Genomic DNA, 13,357 nt, shown 5'->3' on the forward strand with positions numbered 1-13,357 from the left:
AGAAACGGCCAGAACCATTTCACATTCTCACCGAGAGTGGATGAGAGGTCTATTTGCCCACCACCTTGCCAACAATTGGTATTGTCAGTGCAGGTTTTAGCTGTTCTGATGGGTGTGTCATGGTGCCTTGTTGGGATTTTAATTTGCATTTACCTGATGATTAATGATGCTGAATATTTTTCACGTGCTTATTCACCATTCATGTGTCCTCTTTCATGGAGTACCCGCCCATTTTTAAATTCAGTTGTTATGATTTTATTGAATTGTGAGGATTCTTTATATATCCTGCATACCAGTCCTTTATCAGATATATGTTTGCAAAATTTTTACCTAACCCATGGTTTGTTTGTTGTTCTGTTGTTTTCTTTCTTTCTTTCTTCTTTTCTTTCTTTTTTTTTTTAGCTATAGATGGACACAATATCTTTATTTTTAATTATTTTTATGTGGTGCTGAGGATCAAACCCAGTACCTCACTCATGCGAGGCAAGTCCTCTACCGCTGAGCCAAAACCCCAGCCCTTGTCTGTGGTTTTCTTTTCTTTTCTTTTTTTAATATTTATTTATTTATTTATTTTTACTTGTAGTTGAACACATTTCCTATATTTTATTTATTTTTATGTGGTACTGAGGATTGATCTTAGTTCCTCGCAAGTGCTAGGCGAGCGCTCTACCACTGAACCACAACCCCAGCCCCTGTTTTCTTAACAATATAGTTTGAAGAGCCAAAGTTTTAAAGCTTGATAAAGTCCATCGGTTGCTTTTTTCCTTTTATGTTTGTTACTTTTTGTGACCCAGCCCCTTCTTATCCCCAAGTTATAAAGATATCTTCATATCTCAAGTGAATTTTTGGGTATTGTGTGAGTTTTTTTTTTTTTTCCTGATATAGATACCCAGTTATTCCAACATCATTTAATTTAGAAACTTCTCTTCCGGGGTTGGGGTTGTGGCTCAGTGGTAGAGTGCTCGCCTAGAACACGTGAGGCACCGGGTTCCATCCTCAGCACCACATAAATATAAAATACAGATATTGTGTCAACCTAAAACTAAAAAATAAATTTTAAAAAAAACTTCATACTGGATTGCTTGGCATCTTTGTCAAAAACTATTATCTGAAACTGTAAAAACAAATATCAAATAACAATAACAGTGTTATTAAATCAAAAAAAAAATTTTAAATAAGATGTTTCCGTGAAAATTAAGTGTAAGTAAGAGCAATCTAGCTGAGTTACAGGAATTCATATATAAAAGTTCCTAGTAAGTTGGGCTTGGTGGTATGCTCCCGTGGCCCCGTCTACCTGGGAGTCAGGGGAAGGAGCATCACTTGAATCCAGGAGTCCAAGGTCAGCCTGGACAACAGAGTAAGACCCCCATCTCAGAAAAACAATTCCTCACTGAGGAAAATGGGCCTGACCGTGGCTAGAGTATATTAAAGGAGACTCTGGGACATTCAAGATGGTGGACTAGAGGAAGGCTGCGTTCCTGGTCACTCCATGCTTAAAAAGCAGTGGGAGTGCTGCTTCTCATCGAGGTAAGGCCACACTTTGAAGTACCAGAGACATCAGCCACCCACGTACCCGAGCCATCTGTGCCCGACCAGGTAAGGGCTCAGACATGAATGAGGACCTCTTAGATCATAGAGCCCTAGGAACATGCTCAAACTGTAAGAACAAACCAGCCAACACACAGAAATGGGAAAAATATGAAACGTTTACTGTTCTCAGCCACTAGGCTTTGAGGTGGTTTGCTATGGATCAAAAAGTAACAGAACAAAGAAAACCCTGTAGTGACGTACATCTGGTATTGAAGGCTTGCCACAGAAGGCAAACCCCCTTTAGGGTGTGATTGCACTTATTACCAAATGCGTGAATGATTACCCTTATTATGATATAAAATAATAATAAATATATGGGATAAAAATAAAAGGAGAGACTCCATTTAATATTGTTTACATCTAAAATGAAGATAGATTCTCCATCAAAATGCAATTCTCTCTTTAAGCCTTGATCTTAGCCAGCATTGGCAACGCCAAAGCCATATGCATGTAGGTGGAAAAAGCAAAAGATTTTAATTGCCTCCTCTAATACAAGTATTAATCCATTTGTCACATAGAAAATTGTTGTCAAGGGGCTGGGATGGTGGCTCAGAAGTAGAGTACTCGCCTAGAACTGAGTTTGATCCTCAGTATCCCATAAAAATAGAGAAAAAAAATAAAGATATTGTGTCCACCTATAACTAAAAAATAAATATGTTTTTTTAAAAAAATTGTCGTCAAAGCCAGGAGCAGCAGTGCACACTTATAATCCCAGCTACTTGGGAGACCGAAGCAGGAGGATTGTTAATTTGAGGCTTGCCTGGACAATTTAGGGAGACATCATCTCAAAATAAAAATAAAAAGGGCTGGGGGGACAGATCAGTGGTCCATCCTTAGTACAAAAAAAAAAAAAGTGGTTGTCAAGGTCTAAAAGTAATGTTTCAGTGATAAATATGTAAATTCATTGATCAGAAATCCACACCAGAGATCCCGCCATTCACACCACTCACTGACAACGCGGCAGGAGGCTTAGGGCTGGGATCCTGGGTCTCGTGGTGCTCTGGTCAGTGTCAGGAAGGTAGCCAACAAGGCCTCCTTATCCTGCCTCTGCCCAACGAGGCCTCCTTTCCCAACACCGATAACAGTGTGAAGTGCTTACCGCGTGTGAAGGGTGCTTCTAATTTATCTCGTTTACTTCTCATAATGAAAAGAAACAGAGGTGCCAGGAAGTGGAGAAGTGGCCCGGCTTGCCCAAGGCGGCTAGTGGGGGTGTGGGACGAAGCCGGGCGGTTCCATGTCCCTCAGGCCCCTGTCTGTGTTGCCTTCTCATAAGCAAAGGCCTTTGGTGTGCTGGTCAGATGAGACACGTGTGTCCCTTACTCAGCAAATAAGGCACATAACTTCAAATTTTTCAAAAGTTGTTTGCCTCTAACCCTCTTGAGCAGCAGGGCACATGCCCTCTTTGGGAACACTGCACCGCTCTCTTGGGCCTGCTGCCTGCATCCTGCCCATCAGCTTTCCCTCAAGGCCACCATCCCAGGCCTCAGCAGCCACAGTCCTCTGAGCTCTGAGCTCCTGCTGGACCCCTCCTGTCCCTCGTGGTGGTAGCAACACTTCCACTTATTAAATATGGCCTTCAGCTATCAAAACAAAACGGGGCACTCCCCGGGGCATTTCCTCCAAGAACTGTCAGAGACAGAGCAGGAAGGGACTCTTTCAGACCTGGGCTTCAGAACGCGAGTCCCGCAGGCCTCTGGGTAAGGCATTCCAGGTGGAGGGAGTTGTCTAGGCAAAGGCAAGGAGGGGGAAGTTCAAGGCGCCTGGAGAGTGTTGAAATGTCTGACCCATGAGGTCAGAGCGCAGGCATCTGGTGGCAACGGCTTAAGCTGAGGCTTGGAAGGGGGGATGGCAGATTTCATGGGTTGCGCTGACTTTTACACTTCATGTTAAAGTAAAATAATCCTGCTAGTCGGTTTTCCATCACTAGAACAAAACAACAGTGACAATTAACCTTCAAAGAGAAAAATTATATTGACTCACAGTTTCAGAGGTTCTAGCCCAAGATCGGACAGACCTATTGCCCAATGGGGGAGTTGGGTGACAACCGCGGGAACGTGTGGCAGAGCACACTGCTCACCTTCTCATGACCAGGAAGCAAAAAAGAATGAAGAAGGGTTCATTGTTCCACAGTCCCCTACAAGGACACCCTCAATGACCTCAGGACCTCCCACAAAGGCCCTCTTCGTAGAGGTCCACAGCACCTTCAATAGCATCACCGCGGGGACCAGGGTTTTAACACATGGACATTTGTGGGTGGGGGGGCATTCAACATGCAAACTGTAGTAATAATGATATTTAAAATTATGGTGCCTCGGGCTGAGGTATAGCTCAGTGGTAGAGCACTTTGGCAGAGCAGCTACATCTGGACTGCCCCAGGTCCCAGTAGCAGGTGTCAGTCTGTCCAGCCTGTGTCTTGGTCCCTTTTCTCTTCTGAAGCTACGTCAGAACACTACAGTCTGGGTAAGTCATAGATATTGGAAGTCCCCTGGCTCACGGCTCTGGAGACTGAGTCCAAGAGCACAGTGCCAGCCCCTGGCCAGGCCCTTAGGGCTGGGTCCTGCCATGGCAGAGGGCAGGTGAGCACTGGAGCCAGGGAGGGAGTGGTCAGCTAGAAAGCCACTAGTGCCCCGCCCTCACCCCCCATCCAGCCCTAATTGCTCCCTCCTCCAAGTGCCACCAACATGCACTGGGGACTAAGTGTTCAACACAAGGATCTTTGGGGATGCGCTCTGTCCATAGGGGGCTGCCATAGTACCACAGACAGTGGCTTAAACAACAGCGGTCACTTTTCCCACAGCAAGTCCAAGGGCAAGGCCGCTGCTGGGCTTGGTTTCTGGCTTGCCAGGGCCACCTTGTTGCCGCCTTCCCATGATGGAGAGGGAGAAAGAGGGGGGTGTCTGCTGTCTCTTTCTCTTTTATAAGGACACTGTCCTCACCCTTATGAATTCATTTGACCAAAATCAGCTCCTTAAAGACCGACCCTCCTGGACAGTCACACTGCGGGGCTTCAACCTACCCACTGGGTGTGGGGGCTACAGTTCAGGCCATAGCAAGAGGAAAACGTGTCCTGGAGGGTCACACCATGGCAGTTACATTCTCAACTTACAAGTGACACTTTTCATTACCACACACAGCTCACTGCCAGAGCTAGTGACACAGCCCAAGGAATCCAGGAAGCACAGGTCACCCCACACCCCGTGGTAGAGACTCAGAAACACGGGTAACTGTGCTGATTTCCACCACCGTAATGACAAATATTTCTGAACCTTTCCTATATGCAGGCACCACCCGTGGGCTGGGCCCTGAGGACCAACCAATGAGGAAATGGCATCATCAGATCTGAGTGACCAGAAGTGAAGCTCAATGATGGGAAGACGAAGGCCACCAGCACTAAGCTTTGTCCCCCCCACTAACGTGCTGTGTGGCCCTAAGCAAGCCTCTTTCCATCTCTGAGCTCCGGTGTCTCCATTTACAAAATGAAGACAATTCTCTCAGCACACCTAATCTAGAGAGCACGTCCAACTGACCTGGCATCGTATGGGAGCCAGGCTTGCAGGCTTTGGAGTCAGCCAGGCCTGGGTTTGACTCCCACGCTGCTGCTTTTTACTTCTGTGGTCTGAGCAGGTGGGCGGTTGGGAGTGAAGAACTTACCACGTGTGCCAAGTATACGTTATGTGGAATCGACGGGGACTGGCGCCCAGGCAAGTCTGCCTCTCATCAACCAGCTTGTACAGCATGTCACCTGCATGGCCTCTGGGCCAGCACAGCGAGATCATTTATGTCTAACATGCTCCTATGGCAAGTTCCACTTGGGAAAGGACTGTGTCGTGTTCCACGCTGTCCCCTGCTTTAGCACAGTTCCTGGAAGATAGTTGGTGCTCACCGAATGCTAATTTAATGGACTAGTGGGATGAATGTGGGTAGAGACTCTTCCCAGAGCTGCCTCTGCTGGTATCGGGGACCGTGTCAGTCTGTCCCTAATGGAGGTTGTTCATGTGGCCCAATAAGTAAAGGGACATTTTAATGTGGGATGTCCTCTATTACCCCAAGCTCTCTAGATGTTTCCTCTCCTGCTGTGTGTGACCCAGCTCCTGTCTTTCTACTAGGGAGCTGAACCCGTCACCTAGGCCGGACGATGATAATAGTGACACCCCAAGTCTCAGTGGCAACAAAACCAGGTTTCCCTCTCCCTGGGCAGCTCTTGAGGACCGGTCCTGCACATGGTGACTCAGGGTTCAATGTGGGGGGCTTGGCAGCTGCCACCAAAAAGGGTGAGACAAGTGACACATGTCATTTTGCACAGTCCTTTGGCCAGAGCTGGTCTCGTGACCTTGCTGAACTGCAAGGAGCCTGGGAAGCACGGTTCTCGCTTGTCCAGGAAGAGGGACGCTGGTCCGGCTGAACCCTGGAATTCGCTCCACAGCCCGCTCTCCTGTCTCCAAGCCTGCCTTTGACTCACTCTGCTTTCTACCCATAATGCATAGGGGCCCTTCCCAAGAAGAGCCAAGGGGATGGGCAGCTCCAGCCTCTAGCCCAGGGTCTCCTCCAGCCCAGGGTCTCCTGGGTCTCGGGCGCTTAAGCAGCAGGCTGATCGCTCATGTTTGTGAGTGCGTGGAGCTCTCTCTAGCGGGTCCAGATGTGTCCCCTCTTTTTTTTTTTTTGACGGGGGGAGACACTGGGGATTGAACTCAGGGGCACTCGACCACTGAGCCACATCCCCAGCCCTATTTTGTATTTTATTTAGAGACAGGGTCTCACTGAGTTGCTTATCACCTCGCTTTTGCTGAGGCTGTTTTTGAACTCGCGATCCTCCTGTCTCAGCCTCCTGAGCACTGGGATCACAGGCATGTGCCAATGCGTCCAGCCAGATGTGTCCCCTCTAGATCCAGAGACGTATCCACTTAAAAGGCAAGTGGCCAACTCTGCCCACACTCAGCACACCAAGGCAGAGACCAGGTAACCTGGGTAACCACACCCCCAGGAGGCCGCCAGCAGGCTCTGGTCTGGATTCTGCTGGCCACACTTGGTGGGGAGGGAGGTCCTGTCGGCTCGGGGTGTGCCCCATCACCCAGAGGTGCTTCCTTTCCCATGACCCTCCCTGCCCACACCTGAAGTGTGCATTGTGTGCTCTGCCTCCAGGAGAGCTAGGTGGGCGCCTCAGTCCTCTTCCTGCAAGTTGTAAGTCTCAGTCACAGACTTTAAAAGACCTGGCTCATCATTTTCTTTCCATGACTATTCTCAAAACTTCAGGAGGCTTCTCATCTGTCTGCTTCTAGTAAGTTCCCTAGGCCCGAGCGTGCTGGTTGATTTTCTGTGTCAACTCGACTGGGCCAGGGGGTGCTCAGATATTTGATCAACTGTCATTCAGGTATTTCCGTGGGGGTATGTTGAGATGAGATTAACATTTAAATTGGCAAACGAATAAAGCCTTCCCTAATGTGGGTGGGGCTCATTCAATCGGTTGAAGACCTGAATAGAGCAGAAAGTCTGACCTTGCTCTCAGTAGAGGGAATTTCTCTTATTAGCTTTTTTTTTTTTTTTTTTTTTATACCAGGGATTGAACTCAGGGGTCCTTAACCACTGAGCCACGTCCCCAGCCCTTTTTTAATTTGAGACAGTTCTTGCTAAGTTTCTTAGGGCCTCACTAAGTTGCAGAGGCTGGCTTTGAACTTGCTATCCTCCTGTCTCAGCCTCCGGAGCTGCTGGGATTACAGGAAAGCACCACTGCGCCCGGCTCATCTGTCTGCCTTTGAGGTAGCACATCGGCCCTTTTCCTGCCTTCAGATGCAAACTGACACATTAGCTCTTCTGGACCTCGAGCCTGCTGGCTTTCAGATGGGCTACACTATCAGCTCGACCAACCGATTCTCAGGCCTTTGGACTTAGACTAGAAGTAAGCCATCAGATCCCCTGGTTTTCAGCTGACCAACCGATTCACTCTGAAGATCATGAAGCTCTTGGGACTTGCCAGCCTCCAGAATTGTACAAGTCAATTCCTTACAATAAACCAATGAGTCAGCGTGTGTGTGTGTGTGTGCGTGCATGTGTGCGTGTGTGTGTGCGTGCGTGCGTGTGTGTGTGTGTGTGTGTGTGTGTGTGTACGGTATTGGTGATTTCTCTCCAGAATGCTAATATAAAAAAAACACATCCTAATTTCTTTTCCAAGAGGTTCTAAAATCCTCATTGCTTTGCTTATTCCACAGCAACAATCAAAACTCCAAACACACCTCAGGGGCACAGCAGCAGGCTTCTGTCTCGCAGGCCAAGCAAGGCAGGAAAAAGAGCTTTCCAGGGCCCCAACTCCATGCGGTGGCTGGGTGGCCAGGCTGCTCCATCTTTTCTTCCGTCCCTCATGGGGTCTCTGTCCACAGAGTGGGAACCTCACGCCCACCCCTGACTACCTCGCAGCACATGGGCCAGAACTAGCCAGGTGGCCCTCTGGTCATTAGGAAGGCTGGGAGACCTCGTAATAATAACCTTCAACATTTCTTGAGTGCTTTCTGAGCGGCAGGCTACTCGTTTCTGTCTCCTCCGCATCCTCCTCCCAACTACAACTAGCTGTCCCGGAGCCCATCACCCAGCCAAGGAAACAGGCTTAGAGCAGCTGAGGAAGTGTCCAGAGGACACACGCCTCACAAAGGCAGGGGTGGGAACTCTGTGCATCCGGACCCCTCCTCTGACCCTTGCCCTGGGTTTCTGGCTGCTAAGAATGTCTCCGTGTCACCTGAGGATCGGGATTAGCTCTGGTTTTCTGCCCACCCCACTCCATCTTCTACAGAAGTCATGACATTTTCAAATCTTACGCAAGATCAACTAGTTCACCCAGAGGAGACTGTGAAAGTAACAGGCAGAGACAGAACAGCCATCAAGCCAGCCCAATAAGGTGGCCATGTCCACGGAAGGGAGATGAGCTACAGGAAGTTGGGCCAGGATGGTGGGAGGGGGGACAGAGACAGGGAGACAGAGGAGAGGGACAGGGAAAGAGAATGGACTTAGGCCATTAGCCCCGGGCGATTTCAGTTCCTGGTGGTGATGTCACAGTGAATAGAGCCCCCAAGCACTTTTTAGAGGTCCCAGGCCTTGTAGCTCCCACCTCACCAAGGCTCGCTAGTCCCAGTGGGGCAACAGGGCGCCCAGACATCACCTGGCCCTGACCACTCCCTGGACCTGATCTGCACACCCATTATCATATCACCCACCGCTCCCAGGGCCCCACCATGCGGCTGTGACCCTGAGCATCTTCTTGGCGTCCTCATTTCCCTCACACCGGCCCAGGGAGCAGCCGTCCCCATTATCACAAGGAATCGAGGTACCAGGAAACAGGGCCCCAGTCGGTGCTTCCCATATGAGCCCCTTAGAATATGCACAGCTTCAAAGTGCTCCCCGGGGAGGGTCAGGCGAGCAGCCAAGAGCTGGGTGGTCACAGAGAAGAGGTCCCTGGCCTGGGCTAGGGTTGTCAGGTGACCTCAGAAGAATCTGGGATTGGAAACAATGTTCCCATCGGCAGTTGAAGGGTATGATGTACTCTGTTCCAAGGACACTCGTGTTCTCCGTGAATACTGCTGGCGGCTGGGCTGGGAGGAACTGCCAGGGCAGGTCCCTCCTGTCCCAGAAGGCCAGGCTGAGTGTGGGCTGTGGGCTGGGTTAGCAGATCCCCCTCCACACTCCTCTGTAACAGGCGACAGAAGGACCTTGGAAGGGGATAGGCTGGGTCCCGCTATCTCACAGATTGTGAGGGGTAGGGAGACAAGACGGGGAGCCAACCCTCATTTCAAGGCCAAACTACACAACCCAAACTAAAATAAGCCAAATCCTATTCTGGCTCAACGGAATCTCTTCAAAAACAGCAGGACCAGAGAGGTCACACAGGGGCTGGGGTTGTGGCTCAGTGGTAGTATAGCATGTGTGAGCCACTGAGTTCGATTCTCAGCACCACATATAAATAAATAAAAGTAAAGGTCCATCAACAACTTAAAAAAAAAAAAACCCTAAGTCTTTAAATTAAACAGAAATGCTAGAGAATAAAGTCTTAAAAAAAGAAAGAAAAAGAAAAGAAAGGTCATATAGCACTATCTGTGCCACAGCTAGACCTCAAACCAAAGTTCTAGAAGAGGCTCAGAAAGATGACGTCAGCTCGCCCAGCACATGAGCATCTAGGCTGTTTCTGGGTCAAGACCTGATCCTATCCAACTCCCATCTCATCCCCCCAATCCCTCCTTTCCGGGGGGCGCATCTGAAGCCAGTAAAAAAATTCTCTTTGTGCTTGCTCCAATCTCAAAAGCCTGAGTATAATGAAGTCCCCTCGCTGACCATAGCAGCCTCCTGGGCCCCACTCTCCAGCTGCATCCAGGGCCCGCTTCCCATTCTCAGTCATCTCGGCCAATGTGGAGGATTTCAAATCTTTTCTTCTATGGATTTTTGGCCCAGCAGTGACTGGTACAGATCAAGGAGCTAGGAATGGGAGAGATCACAGGAAGGAGGAGGTTTATTTTTTTAAGGATTTTTTTGTCATTGAAGGTCAAATTTTGAAAACAGCTAGGAGAACCTTCGGCTTAACTTGTGAAGCCACATCAAAATGGTCAGCAACATGGCCTTTGGAGCCAGGATGCCTGGTTCAAATAGCAGCCCCTCCTCTTACTAGCTGTGCCACCCTGGACAAAGCACACAGTCTCTCTGTGTCTTAGTTCCTTCATCCATAAGATGGAGATGCTGGTCCTCCCCACCACATGGGAGTGTAGAGATTTAAGTGTGGGAAGTGCTTGGACAGTGCCTGGCACCCAGTAAGCCTGAGAGAGGCTGCTGTTACCGACATCCTGTGATGCTTCACTGAACGCCTCTTGGGACAGGGAACTCACTTCCCCAAGGGCAGCCTATTCTGGGTTTGGTGTGTTAGGAAGCTTTTCCCTCCATTAAGCTGACCTATCTCTTTTGGACGAGAGCCCCAGTTCTGCCCTCTGAGACGGCCATAAAGATAAACATCAGCCAAAGCAAAACAACATGTGCTTGGGGGGTGCTCTCTCATCTGCTCCAGTTCCTTATCCTTAGGGGCCCGCAGCCCACACTGCCCAGAGTCCAGAGCATAGACATCTGTGTCAGTTCAGGACTCGGGGTGGTACATTCTGGCCTTGGAGGGTCTGACCCCGTTTGTCCCAGCTAAGGAGGTCTATGAGCCTGAGTGCCCAAGATGCCCCCTCACTGGGTCCCTAAGCTTTGACCCCAGGCTTCAGAGGGGAGGCAGAGGCTGGTGTGTTAGCCCATCTTCTTACCCGGGAAAAGGGAAGGAGCTGGTCTGTCTGGCCAGTGCAGTCCATCTCTTTGTAAAATCACTGAGCTGGACCAAGTGGCCTTAGAGCTCTCTGCGGCTGTCCCTGCACTTGGCAGAGAGCTTGCCAGCCTGTCCCCGCAGGCCCGGCACAAATTCCCCGCGTGGAAGTTGGGTGTGGACCCAGCTCCACTCCTTCCCACCTGCGAGGCCTCAGGCTGTTTCCCCACAGGTAAGGAGGTCGTCATAACAATCATCTCGTAGTGAAAAGGCGCACATTTGACACAGAGGAAGAGTTTCATAAATGGGGACAGTTATGGGAAGGCAGTGGCGTGCGGTGGGCCCCGATTTTCCAACTTACACTCAGATCTGGAAGGATTGTTGGTAGTCTGTACCTTCACGGTACAGACAGAACCGAGGCCCACAGGTGAGAAGCCCCCAAATCACCCAGCTAGGACCTGCGTCCAGGTGGGCAGCCCCGAGACTCCTGCTCCCCGGGGGCTCCAGCCCTGCCCCTTCTGCTTGGTGAGTTGAGAGGGGCTGAGCGCTGCGACCTGGGCCACCAGCCGCCCCGCCCCCTCCTGGAGCCCCGCCCCGAGCCCCACCCCCGCCTTATCAGGGCTACACCTGCGGCATAGCCTGCAGTTCCGAATTATGGTCACTAGGTGTCGCCACACAGCTAAAAACCACAGGCCGCGGGGACTACCGGCCGCTGCCGGACCGCAGCAGAGCGCAGACCCAGCGGGCAGCCCCCTCCTTGGACCCCTGCCCAAGTCCTTCGTCAGCTCCAGCAGCCCAAAACGCCCTAAGGAAAATTTATTGTCTGCTCCTTCGGCCCTGCTAAAAGGAGACATGGCCGCGGCCTCCGTGGGGCTGCTTCTCCCTGCGGAGCCAGCCTCTCCATCCTCCAGCCTCATAGGACCAGTCACCTCCCAGCACAGGGTGCCCCTCTGTGCACCTTGCTGGCTTTCCCTGCTCTCCACCTGTGCATGTCTCCTACTGCCGGACTCGATGCCTAGGGCATTTCAAATCCGCCAGTGACCCTGCCAAGTAGGCTTGTTAAGCTCTGTCTACATGTGCCCAGAGACAAAAAACCCCTGCAGCACAAGCAGGTTTTGAGCTCAGGCTTTGGAGTCGGACTCCTTCCCCACATTACACTGTGTCTGGGATCCCCTTAGCCTGTGAGTTCCCTGATGGCAGGTGCCTGTCTATAACCCATGGGCCCAACTCTGCCTAACAGGCAGGGAGCCCTGGGACTGCTTCCTCCTAGGGCCTGTCCCTAACTCTTAGATGGCACTCACTATGTGCAGGTGCTAGGCCAGATACTTCATCTTGGGGCTGAGGAGGGCGTACAGGGGATTGAACTCAGAGGCACTCGACCACAGAGTCACATCCCCAGCCCTATTTTATATCTTATTTAGAGACCAGGTCTCACTGAGTTGCTTAGGGCTTCGCTGTTGCTGAGGCTGGCTTTGAACTCTTGATCCTCCTGCCTCAGCCCCTGAGCCCTGGGATTACAGGTGTGTGCCACTGCGCCCGGCTAGGTGCTTCATTAGTGCTACAAACTGAAGGTAGATACCATTATTACTCTCATTCTCCAGAATGGGAAACTGAGGCACAACCTGCACCAATACTCCATTGATAGAGATTAAAGTTACAATATAATGAATTATACTAAAAATACAGGTAAGACATACTTAAGACTCCTGGCTTCCTAATTATGTCAGTACATTTTTTAGTATTTGTGCCTTCAAGGTTGCTCACGTCTGTTGGATCTGTAAGGCAGAAATACTGTACGGTGTTGAGACTGCTTCGCAAGCCCTGGTTCAATGACATCACATTAGTGGTTTGAAAGTAGCCACAGTGGAAGTATTTACACCCCAGAAGTTATCAGCAAATGTTACAAATCAGCGCCTTCTCCTCCCCTCCCAGAGATCTAATTGTGACAACATTGGTAAGCCTGCATGCCAACTTGAGGTGAGGGCCGTCACGAGCCATGGAGCCATGGAGCTGGTGAAATGCTCTGTTTGAACCCCGGTGGGCAGGAAGGTTGTTATTACCTCCATTCACCTCAGCCAGGTGCTGAATCCATGTGCTCATTAATCTGCCAACAGCTCGGGGGAAGTGGGTACAGTCACATTCTTGGTTAAGACGGGGAAGTGGGGGCGTCAGGAGGATAATAAGCGCCTCATCAAAGTTGACAGATCGGGTTTGAACCACACTTTTAAAACGGCTGCTGTGGTTTGTGGGCCTTGCGGTAAGTACCCAGTTCACAGGGTGGTTTTGGGGACTGCATGGGGTAATGTGTATAAAAGGGCTTAGCCCAGACTTGGCTTCCAGCAGAACATAGTAAACATTAATTTACTGAGAAGCATAAGGAGTGGGATCCAGATCCACCTACACCTGATTCTCAACCGCATTATTTTCTGATTGTGGGATCTCCGGCCCGTCAAGCCTCTCTGCGCGTCTAAGCCTCGTGTTCCCCCTGTGAAAATAGGGTAATAA

Source organism: Marmota marmota, unplaced genomic scaffold, assembly GCF_001458135.2.
Source record: "Marmota marmota marmota unplaced genomic scaffold, marMar, whole genome shotgun sequence".
Lineage (NCBI taxonomy): Eukaryota > Metazoa > Chordata > Mammalia > Rodentia > Sciuridae > Marmota > Marmota marmota.